At 38.7% G+C, this 12,578-nt stretch overlaps 1 protein-coding gene across 2 annotated transcripts in view; it reads left to right on the forward strand.

Moving 5' to 3' along the window:
* Positions 1-1,222: 1,222 nt before the first annotated feature.
* The window catches only part of ppp2r3a (protein phosphatase 2, regulatory subunit B'', alpha), a 160,665-nt gene continuing 149,309 nt past the window's right edge, over positions 1,223-12,578 (forward strand). For both annotated transcript variants that reach the window (XM_065276331.2, XM_065276332.2), the window contains exon 1: positions 1,223-1,383. The gene's annotated coding sequence lies outside the window, so the exon portion shown is untranslated. The remainder of the gene's footprint in view (positions 1,384-12,578) is intronic.

Raw genomic sequence — 12,578 nt, forward strand, 5'->3', positions numbered from 1 at the left:
TTATATAGCTATACAATATAGTCTCGATCCATTTTAGTCCTTTTCCCCAACTTACACTTTAAGGGGCGGTTTCCCGGACAGGGATTAGAGTCCTAGACTAAATAAATTTCAAGATCTGTCCAAACTGAAAACAACTTACATATCTTAAAATACATTAGTGCCCTTTGTTTTGCCTCAAACTGCACACAAGTTATGTTTTTAGTAAGGCACGTTTGTTAAAATGAGTTAAACTAGGCTTAATCTCTATCCGGGAAACCACCCCTAAATGTTTTACCTCCTCAGTATTATGGATTACAGGTGAACCTGACAGCAGTTATTTACTACCCTACAGAAAGCCCTGGCCTCATCAACTACCTTTTTCTGTGTTTTGACCATTTTTGGGATGTTTTGACGTGAAGCTGTAGAGCTGAAATGTTGCAGAGCAGCTATAAAATACAAAAGCTCTTATTTGGAGGTAGCTGAGGTTAGTGTGGACCTGGTGCTGACTGAGGTGCTGACAGACAAGGGCATGGCTGGGACCAAACCCCCATGTTCTCAACTCCTACAAATGTATTCTCTGGTAACCGAAGCCTGAAGGATAAGCGGAATTTGACGACTAACAGCCCCATTAGCTTTAAATGGATCTGTGCACCTTGTCAGGTGCGTTTTTAACTGCACAGACTTTGTTGTCTGTCTGGAGAAACAAGAAAAGACAGCCAAAGGGGACAAAAATAACCATGAATGGGTGGTTGCATAAGTTTGTCTCTCTCTGTGCCTGGCTTATTCTTCTTTTGATCAGTAAAAAGTTAAATGTAGCTTAGATCCTTTGGACTGAATTCACACAACATCAAAGCATCCGTGGAAAGCAGTTCAAGAGTCTGTGATGATGAAGTACCGGGATCCTAAAATGTACCTCTATGCAGAATGTTTGGTGAGTCACAATCTAAAAATGCTGGTTTACACATACAGTAGTGTATTTTAAGACAACCCATCATATGTTACCTGTATCAATCTATCTATCTATCTATCTATCTATCTATCTATCTATCTATCTATCTATCTATCTATCTATCTATCTATCTATCTATCTATCTATCTATCTATCTATCTATCTATCTATCTATCTATCTATCTATCTATCTATCTATCGAGGGGCAATAAGTGTTTATAAATTCCCGCCCCACTGTGTGCGTGTGTGTGTGTAAGTGAGGAAGTGTCCTGTCCGCGAGCGCTCTTGCTCCGTTCACTCGCACTGGCTGCTGACAGCGCGCAGTCTCAGCCGCGAGGCGTAACGTTGTTACTCCACAAAACCTTATGTTGACACATTAGACGTCAAACTATCGCTTTGGATATTCGGACTGTCCTGAAATCCCAGATGACAAGCCTTAAACCTGGAACGAGACGGTACGTGCCTGTCGACATATCGAGTCGTTTGTTACGATACTTACCTTTTATATGTAAGTAGCCTACTGTAGAAGTTACGCGCGTTTGTGTGTCAAATGAAACGTCTTCCTGGCTTAAAGAGAAGGGCTCGAGCTCAAATGGTTCAGTGAAGGTTCGGGTAAAATGACATTTCGTTGTTTTTGAGGTGAAATTGGGCTGTGTTTTGAGTTGTACAGTGATTTACCGCATTGACTGTTACACACAGTATCAAACTCTTGCACGCGCGCAGTCGCTGCATGTATTTGTAAACTAAGGACTTTAGTAGGCAGTCTATTGTTTACATTCAACCGATACTTTGTGAACTACGTATCGTCACTACTATTTATTATTATTTATGTTGTCTCTGTCACTTTAACTTGACAAATGGACGATTAATTTATCAGAATGAATGAGTATGTGCTGTTATATCCTTAACGCTACAAGGCATGAGTGTGTAAAACAAAATTAATTACATTAATTTAACCCTGAAACGATTTCGATTGCTTACAACTTTAATTTCATAGTTTGCTTATGGCTGGTTGCCTTTAATGCAAGTGTTTGTTTTTGCTGCAATTCAAGCTTTCAGGCATCTCAATTAGACGTTGAGTTTGACTGAGGTGCAGTTTAACTCTTCCTTGGACAGGAACTGGCACAGTGCTTGCGTCCTGTGCATCTTGGAAAGATCAGATCTCTGTCATGCTGTCTTTATAAATATCTCAGTGGGGTCTCTCCGCTGTGGGTGTAATTGGGCATCCCGCCTGTACTAAATGCATGCCTGTCCTGCTTGAGTGCAACCTTGAGCTGTGCTCTGTTCTTTGTCACTAGCCTGATAACTTGACAGATATTGAGACGGCTGGGCAGTCTCACAATCATTTCCTCTCTAATTAACCCAAAATAGCACCCAGGTCACAGCTACGGGATCACTTGCATTAATCACTTTCTAAGTGACGAAATTGATTGTTTTGGGTCAATCACAGATTGCCGTCTCCAACAGTCCCCTCCCCATAACACCCATTCAGCGGCATTAATATGTAAAAAATATGCTTCCTAAATGTGCATCCCTGGAGCGAAATCATTTGGCACCTGTTTCGATTACTCCGCACACATTCAGATGCTCCGAGACTGCACAGGCTTGGTTGGCTGCCATCAAGCCACAGTGGAGCGCGTTGGCAAGACTTTGGTCAGCCGTGGTTTGCTACTCTTCCCGCTGTATCCCAGTTCACTATTGACTGGAGCTCATTAAACTGTGTGTGGAGGACAAAAATGAACCATTGACCCTTACGATGAGACTTTTTTTGGGACCTCCTACAGTACATGTGTGTGGCCCTGCTGTAAAGTCTGTTCTCAGACCAGCAGGGCTGCTTGCATAAAGACAGATATCACATAAAGAGGCAATCAGCAATGACTGATCACATAATCTGTGTATATAAATTACATTATAGAAGATAAATTTATATGTGTGTCTGTGTATATATGTATATATATATATATATATATAGAATACTGCTAATGTATAGTAAATTCAGTATCAGGAACATGCCATGTGATTTGATAAATCACACATTTAAAGACATAGTTAAGCTTTGAAATGGATCTTGGATCTTTATGCAGCTCACGTTACACACACTCGCAACGAATTGCACAAAGCAATTTTAGAGGCATACAATTAGGTTGCTTGCACAGTCAATCTACTTCCTCTTGCACTTGTTTAGTTAAGCAAAGCAAACCTCGTAATTTTTGGAACCATTTGTTGGGTCAGACGGTCTATTTCTGGGTTTACTACTTGCATTTATGCTCTTCAAGGGTCCAGATTAGACACAATTTGAATAGAGGAAGGTCATTACTGTCAGATCAATATAAACCGTGCTGGATCTATCAAGGGTTCTAACAGTTTCAGTCACACTTATATCAGAAGTAATCTGTCAGGGAATGAAAGCTCTTCTATACTGTTGCGTGCTTTAAATTTAAATGGCTGTCCCACCATGTGCAGGATAGGAAAGGACAGCTGGACTCAAGTAGCTTTCATGGAGGCCACACCTGGACAAGATCTTCAAAAAAAAGCAGACAGCCCTGACCATCCCATGAACCCCTCAAACTTAACTTTGTAGTGAGGCCGTAGCATGTTTGCTCATAACGCAAAAAGAGAATAGTAAAGATACAGGGAGCTGAGACAGAAATGAATGAATGTTGTTTGTAAGTCTAAAAGTCTAAAACAATTATTATAGCGTTGGCCCAAATTATAACTCTGCATGAATGCTTCGCCAAAGAAATGCAATATTTGGCTGAATTTAGAGATGATATGTGCTTTCTCATTTGTTGTTTTTTCCAAACATCATCATGTACCTCATTCCATTCTGAGCAAGACATCTGTAATGACAGGTTATAGGATTACAACACAGCTTGTGTTTATAAAGCAAAATGGCTTGGTAAGCGCAGAATGTTTAAATTAAATGCATTTACAGTTCCATGTTCATCCATGATGATAATCCTCATGTATGCATGCTTTCTGTGTTGACTGATATAGATCACCATAGAAAGGTTTATATCTCTACAAACAGCCATCTCAGCCCAAGTGCATCACTAAGAAAACCCTCAGTCAAGTGGCAAAGGATCATGATCTCTCCATCATTCGAGTATTCATTACGGTTTATTCATTCTCCGCTTGTCTCTATCCATTCGTAAGCCAGGTATTTCCGATCCACAATTTTTCTCACACCATTAGAGTGTTTTTTCTGCAAACCACTGCATCACTATGGGGGGAGGATTCCCAAGAAAGCTTCTGAATCTGAATATAGTTCAATTTAGATGCAAAAACATTCAGGCTGTGTGAGGCCCTCGCACCTTTCGTGGTTATTTCCATACAGCACAGACAAAACCTTCGTGTCTGTGCTCTGAATAAACTACGGCTCACGACTTGTGTGTGTGTGTGCGTGGCATAAACTCGCTGCTATTGGAGATCTGAGGCTTGCAGAATAAGACGTGACAGCTCCCTGGTGATGCCAAGTGGAATAGTGGAGTTACGATCAAAATCATTTGGAAACCATAACAACAAATCTTAGCAAATCTCCAACACTATTGCATTCTAAGAGATTTGGCTATTTGTAATGTGAAATCAAGGTAGAGCATGGCAGAAGAGCATTTGGGAATATATTATGTTGTGTGGAGGGAGTTGCGCTTCCTCTGTGTTTCTGCGGGTCAAGGTCTCTTTTTGCCATAGTTCTTTATAGACTTGTGTTTTTTTACAGATGAATGTGGCGCCATGTAAAAAAGAGGAAAATGCTTGTTAAGCTTGTGTCCTGGTTGGTCAGAGGGCAGTGTGTTTAAATTGGAGTTTTTCCATCATTTCAGCCTTAGCGAGGGAGGGTGAAATGCCTGCTTGGGGTGGAAAAACACACAGTCCAGGCTGATTGTCAATGAATCATATTATAAACATACTTCTTGGTAAGCCCATATGAAGTACCCCCCCCCCCCCATGATAGTAACCATGGAATATATTTTACGTTTTTCTTGGTGTTTACTCTTGCAGTGGGATTAGCCAAATCTCAAGTGGTGTTACAACAATGTGATCTATTAATTATTTATAGTCCTTTTTGTTTAGAATGTACTCGCTTACATTTTTTTAGCATATAGACATTCCTCAGCTGCTTTTACAGGATGTAGTAACTCCCTCTCATAATTCATATTGGGCAGCTTGCTGAAACGCCTAAACCCTGTTCACGGTGACATTATCTCACAGTAATGAAGTAACCAGAAGTCATTCATTTTAGTGAGACTTTCCGGTGACTTGAGTGATGGCGACTATTGGCTGTGCAATGAGGACTTTATATGAAAAAAACATTGAGCTTTGTGCAAACAAGCAGTGGTGTGATGCAGCAACTTACAATGGTACTGAATATAGTAGGGGTCACACTATAACATAAATTCAGGACAGTAAATCTTAAGAAATTGAATGTTAGTGGTTTCGCCGTTTGTGGTATATTTCTGCCCACATAAACGGATGTAATAAAGATGATGCATGGCAAACCGTGTTAGAAATTGCCTGTATTCTGAGCAAGTTTGATTTATGCTTTTGATTCATGCATGATTATCGTTTATCTTGTTTATGATATGATGTATTATGCCCTGCTGCAATCTCTATACAAATGCTTTCCACTGCAGAATCTTTATTTTAATGGCTGAAATCAACAGAATGACACGCTATTGTTGCCAGCAATACATCTTTATTCATTTTTTAGAGCTTTGCCCAGTTACACAGCTTACCAATATCTTTAAGGCATCCAAAAGCAGGAATGCTAGCAACAAACAGCATTTATCTGTTCAAGTACTCCGATTGCATGGCAGGTGAAGACATATCTGAAAACTGCTCCCTCCAACTTATTTAAAACTCAGGGATTGCCATAGTAACTGCTTATCTGTTCTAACCCAGTGAACATTTATAAGTGAAGAGCAGTGATTTGAGATTCAGATGATCTCTTTGAGTTAATGCAAGATGTGTGAGGATATGTGATAGCTTGTGGTGCGGGTTTAAGTGCACTAGTGAGCAGGTAAGTGCTTTCCTGAATATACATTGCATAGACTGGCATCAATGAAGTGTGTAATAGACATAATCTCAATTGGTGAATAGCAAAAATCAAATTGGATGACTGGTGAGAGTCTTAATTATATGCTATCCAGAAATTGATTATTGGTTTACGAAGCACATGAAAGGCTCATCTTCCATCACTTGGAAATGTTCATACAACAGATTTTTTTTTTTTAAGAATAATCAAAAAAAAACTTTTGGTGCTGAACATGATGACATAAATGGCACATGTCTTGTCTTGCACAGACAATGGAAATCATTGTGTTTTTCAGTGCAGTTTCTAAGCTGAATTATCCCTTATGGCTCCTGATTAAGTAACTGCAATCAAGATGTTCCTATGCTGTGTGTCATGGGTGGTCATCTCCTAAAGGCCATGCCACTAACTTTGCGCTTGATGCAGATTGCAAAACTATCTTTTGAAACGTGGATTTCTTTAATCCTTTCGATTACCTCCGCACTAATCTTAATGATCAGACAGGTTTTGTTCTAAAACAAAGCAGTACCAAGCAAGTAGTTGGGGGCTCTTTAAGGGTTTCCTAACTGGAAGTCTTTCTCATAAAGGCAGCATTATGCACATTTCTGGAGCAGAGCCCAATGCCTGAGATCCCTCATGTTCACAGCGGGATTTGTTTCTGCCGGGCTGCACTGGTGTCACTGCACAGTCGCGTAGTGTGTGGAATGCAGTTTGATGAGTAATTGTCCGATGCGCTGGCCAATCGTTGTCCTTCGCTGCAACACTGCTGTCTTTTGTGTTCTCCACCCAACCGTGGAGGCAAAGACATTCCTCCAGTGCCAGGAGCGCTTCCAAGAGTTCCACAGGAAACTTAGAAAGGAAAGAGGGCAAAATGGAGAGAAAAAAGAGAAAAAGGCTATTGTGTGGCTTTAGTTGCATGTCGCTCTTATTGCTGTACTTGAATGACAGAGAACCTTGCAGAGTTTTATTTATAAGACTGTGTTAAATGTTTTATAGCAGGCGTTGCCTCGTACTGTGGCATGATGTTATTGTGGTTAAGATGTTGAGATAAATTGGCATTTTGAACTTCATTGTGGGTGATGAACATGTGCAATGATATAGAGCCAATAAATGGTCCTTTTTAAAGACCAGCAAAGGGGTGTGTCCATTATGTGAAATGCAAGCATGTGGAATAGTAATACCAGAGAGTTGCCGCCCCACTTCCCTGTTTATTTTCTTTCTAAACGTCATTACCATAGAAGAGCACAATGGCCGGTGGATCTTGAACTGTTTAGCACATGCAGGGGATTGTTTAGTGCCTCCTCAAGAATAAGACTAAGTTTTATCATCCTTACCACAATACTTTGAAATCATGCTCAGGTTAGACAAAACCAAAGCTTGAAATTTTCATCACTCCCTAGCCCATCTCTACACAGCTTAGTTGGTCAGCGTTTTAGCATTAAATGGTAAAGATCTGTGTAAACTGTTGTTGTTTACAGTCCTCTAGCAACTGTGCGTCAGACAGGGGGTCGTAATGGGTAGCCCCACCCCATCACTTTGGTGGGAAAGTGTTCACCATGCATTCGTTCCCTCTTTCTCCACCCTATCAGCTCTGTTGCTCAGTGGGAAGCAGAGATCGTAAATCAGATATGTGTCTAGGGAAAAGAGAGAAGACAGAAAACAAGCTTTAAAACGCTTTGGCACGTTCCATATATGCAGACCATAGATACTGCTGATGTTGTCTATGAATGCTGCCTCCTGGGTCTAATACCATGACGGGTTGTATTGTGTTGCGGTTCGTTGATTGTGATTGTCCTCTTGAATAAAAAGTGGATGTTGGCTATCTAAGGCCACGCTGAGGTGGTCTGTGGGCGTCAAGATATTCAGCGTGCCTGTTGTCCGTAATGTCTTGCAGGCTGATGCGCATAATTTTAATGGATGTACAAACAGTATTCATACCGTCCGAGACCTATAAAGACAGATAGGTAAAACATATAGGATTCTGAAACCCAAAGGTTATGTTCTGGAAAATATGCATTAGGCCTCATAGTCACTTTTGTGATCAAGCTTTATATGGAAAAGCAATTTACTGTTCTATCATTTTCCCTTGACATTTTCCGAAAACATTTATTTATACAAGCCATCAGAGATTAGCAATTCACAGAGGACTGCTGCTGCATACTGATGCATTTCCTTCTGCAAAGTCAACATTGTATTTCTTATTAAAAATTCTAAATACAACACTAAAGCTAGTGACGCACTTATGATTTTTGCACATATCATGAATATAATTTGAGCATGACGACTGATCATGCCTATTCTTTTCTAGTTGTGTTCAATCTTTGTTTACAATCACAGATAAAATAATTTATGCAAGAAAGTAAACACTCATTAAGTGTGTTAAGTCCAATCTTAGAATCTGTCACCAAGTTGTTAGGTGTGTCCCCAGCATAAACGTCAATAGATCATTACCATTTCTCAGTACCTATTACTGTGATGACTGGCCAGACAACTGATATTTATTTCTCTGCAGGGAATAAACTTTGAGTATAGTGTTTTTTTTTGGAAAGATCTTAATTCTTGTTTTCTGGAAAACACCCTGATTAAAGGTGTGGTCCTTAGTAAGAAACAGAGTAGACTGGAACATTTGTGAAGGTTGCAACATGTCTACTTAACTGTAATTTCAATGCTAGGGTGTAAGTGAGAGGATAATACTGTATTAAACCATGTTAACTTCATATATATCATATCTGATTGCATGTGCAAAAATACTTCCATGTGCATTATTCTAGTGACCTTTGAGTTACGTGTGGCTAAACTTGATTTGTATTTAGCTGTTGGTATTCTTTTTCACCCTATTTATTCTGGTGCATTACTGAACACAATGACACACTTCCTTCAGGCTGCATTTAAGTAGTTTCCATGGCTACAAACGCTCTTGCAGCTGGATGGGCAAAATGAGCAGACAGTATAGAAGGTAGCGTGCTCCCAAACCCCCTCCTTCTATTCGCGCTCTCCCTGAAGGTCTTGTTTTGGCAGACTAGGGAGGGATTTTTCGAGAGGCTTATTTTGCAGCTAAGATTAGGGGAAGTTTGATTGCACAGATGTTGCACACTAGCACAGGTGTGGTTTTAGTGAAGTGTTACTTGGAGCTGAATAAAAGAGATTGAGAGGTAAACACCTCTATGGGCATCAATTGGGAGTCAATTAGGTACAGTACAGTATGTTGGGTTGCAGATATGATCAAAAATAAGGGATTTCCATCTGAACATTCTGGTTGGGAACCCTTTGTTAAAGACATTAGGGGCGTTAACGGCTATTGGACAAGATGAGATATGTGTTCGCTCTGCTTTCGGTATTTTGCTAAACTGTCCCAAAAACAACAAGCAGAAGTGTTTAATTTTTTGTAAGAATAATTTTTTAGGCTTATAGTCTTTCAATCATAGGTTGAAAGTATAAACACTGTAACTCTTTTAAAATATTGCTCTGTTTAAGTGATCGACCGATAATTATTTTTTTAAACCGATACCAAATATTTGGATGCTTACGTGCCTAATTACTGATATGCTGATGAACCGATTTTTATTTACTGTTATACTTCTGTTTTTTGACACAATTACTACAACACTGAACTGAACAAACCCTTATAATAATAACAGTCACTCCCTCTTTGTATACAAAGTAATAAATAGAGGCGTCTGAAAGAATGAAGCATAATGGATCGCTGGATAATATTAATTTAATGAATAATATCACTGTAATAATACATTGTCAGGAAAGTAACAAACAAAACAGCTTATGTGTCATTGGATTTCTTAACTGGTATTTTATGTCAGAATAATTAATGTTTTGCTGTTATAGTTTATGAAACGGCTGTTGACAAAGCGCTGTTTACCTATGCATTTACTCACGCATTAACTATATCAAACTGCCATAGCTTGCAGGTGTAATAAATAATTAATTATTATCCCAATAATTATGTAATAATGAATTAATATTTGAGTAAGTATACTCAAAGTCCTTTTAATGAAGTTCATACGTCACTCCACCATCATATTTGCTGTGCACGCTGTTGTTAGCTTCTCTCCTCAGATGCTGTGACGAAATGGCGTCCAGCACGCAATTCTCAAAACGACCAATTTATCGGTCAATCTCTACTCTGTTTGTTTTTGTACATAACTGGTCATAGAGAGTAACATGAATATGTGCCGTAGAATGTAAAACTGTATTTTCCTAGGCATAGATGAATAATAAGCAGAGCCGGGCAGTAACGGAGTACATTTCCTTGAGGACAGTACTTAAGTACAATTTTGAGGGATCTGCACTTTACTCGAGTATCATTTTTGAGGAGTACTCATGACTTTACTCAAGTTCAATTGTTAGAGGCAAATATTGTACTCTTTACTCCATTACATTTCCATCCATAAACGTAAGTACCCGTTACTTTTTCTAAAAAAAAAAGGAAAAAAGAAAAATTTTGGAAACCCTCAATTTGTTGTTTCTCTCTCAAACGTGATTGGATTGTGCAGGTATCACTGATTGGTACAGCCTATCAGCAATCACCTTCAGCTTTCCCCCAAAGTCACCATGGTCAGATTTGTATAAGAAACGAAACCATGGACGAAACATTGGATGAAGATGCAGCAGGTCCATCTAATAGGTCCAATAGCCAGACTATTTCACTTTTCTAAACAAGTTAATGATAGTTTTCGCTTCAAGTGTTTGCTGTGTTTACCAAAACAAAAACTTCATTACCGCCTACAAAAATTAAACTCCTTGAGCTGCAGGGATCACCAGTTATCCCAGATTATTGTTGTTCAAAATTAATTACTCGTCAAAACATCACAGTCTTACTTGATCTGGATAAACTCGGCATCACAAGACAGGTTTAAGACTCCAGCTTCAATATTTGGCCACTGTTTATGATTAAACTGGTTTGCGGGGACATTCATTTCTTAATTTATGTCAGGAGAGCAACAAAATGAATCTGTAATGCTTGTTATTTTGAATAGAAATCATCACTCGTAATACATTCATTCTCATCTTCTCCTGTTTAATTGTGTTCAAATACATAAAATATACAGAATCCGCCAGGGCTATTAGTACAATGGTGCTCATATTTGGAGAAATAATGATTAATTATCACATGTTAGTAAAATATTTAGTCCTACAGAATAACATTTCTATTTATTTTCCCCTGAATTATGCGATCTGAAGAGCTCAAAGAGTGAACGGAGCGAGATGTGTGTCCTCTTACTGATTTGCGTCAGATTGGACCTCAGAGCTCTATCATTTGCTTACAGCTGTCAATCATCTCAAGTGGTTCAACGTGCACTGGCAGTATGCAATATTTAGAAAATGTACTCTTGTACTCTTGATACTCAAGTACTTTTTTAAAAACAAGTACTTCAGTACTTTTACTTAAGTAGACAGACTGTAGTACTTTTACTTGTATTTGAGTAAAATTTAGCAAGGGGTATCTGTAGTTTTACTCAAGTAATGAAGCTGTGTACTCTGTCAGCCTCTGATAATAAGAGTTCTGTACATGGTAATGACATATTGTGAGCCTCAAACACTTTTGTTTCCTTGCTTCTAATGTAAACCTTGTGCATACAAAACACCGTTGAAAAACAGGCTAATTTCAACATAACACCTACTGTGACATTATAATCGCGATGTACGCCCCCAACATTACAATACACATTAAAGTAATTAAAATATTGTTACAACGCTAAAAACAAAGTTGTGACTGCTGAGTTTGCGCTATATGCTAGTTTATGCTGTATGCTAGCATTTAGGCTGAATGTCTCTTATTGATGTTACAATTACTGTATGTTTTGCAGGTCCATTCTGAAAAAAACCTCCACAAACTTACCATTTAGAAATATCCATTAACAATCTCCAAACTAATGATTATTTCTCAAATGCTGTATCTTTGTCTGATACAGGCTCAAACATAAGGTCTGTTTACACACGCACACACACAGATCTACTGAAGGAGCTGCTCTGCCAATCAGAGCAGAGCTCAACATTATTATTCATGACCCTTTCAAATCCTAGGGTTGTAAACATGTAACATGTAAAATCATATCTGGATAATGTTTGCACTTAATAAAGCTACATACCTTTTATAATATAACACATCATTTCAATGCATTCTTTGGCACCTTTAATGATAATAGTTTATTTTTTGTGAACTCTACGTTTATCAACAAACAATGAAGATTTAAAATATCTAAACAATGGAGTTGCATTACATATCCTAAGAGAATGATATGTCTGGAATTTTGTTTTTCTGTCTGATGCTGGAATACCTCTGTTCAATGGTCTTATTTCACTTGTCTTCACTTCAGAAATGTAAACATGCAGAGTTTGTTATTAACATCCGGTTCCTCCCTGGGTGGATCACCTACTGTATAGCTAAAAATTGTTACTGTTTGTATCCCTCCTTTACAAACATATTAAAACTTGCCTGTAGGAGCTTGTTATTGACGGGATTGGCCTCATTATCTTTTGTTAATTTACGGATGTGACAGGTGATGTGTACAGGCCTGACTGAGTCTCAAACGGAAGATAACGTGTGTGATCAATGGTATAAATCAACTTGTTAGAGAAAAACAACCTGTTACAGTATTTGTTCTT

Source organism: Paramisgurnus dabryanus, chromosome 6 (genome assembly GCF_030506205.2).
Source record: "Paramisgurnus dabryanus chromosome 6, PD_genome_1.1, whole genome shotgun sequence".
Taxonomy (NCBI): domain Eukaryota; kingdom Metazoa; phylum Chordata; class Actinopteri; order Cypriniformes; family Cobitidae; genus Paramisgurnus; species Paramisgurnus dabryanus.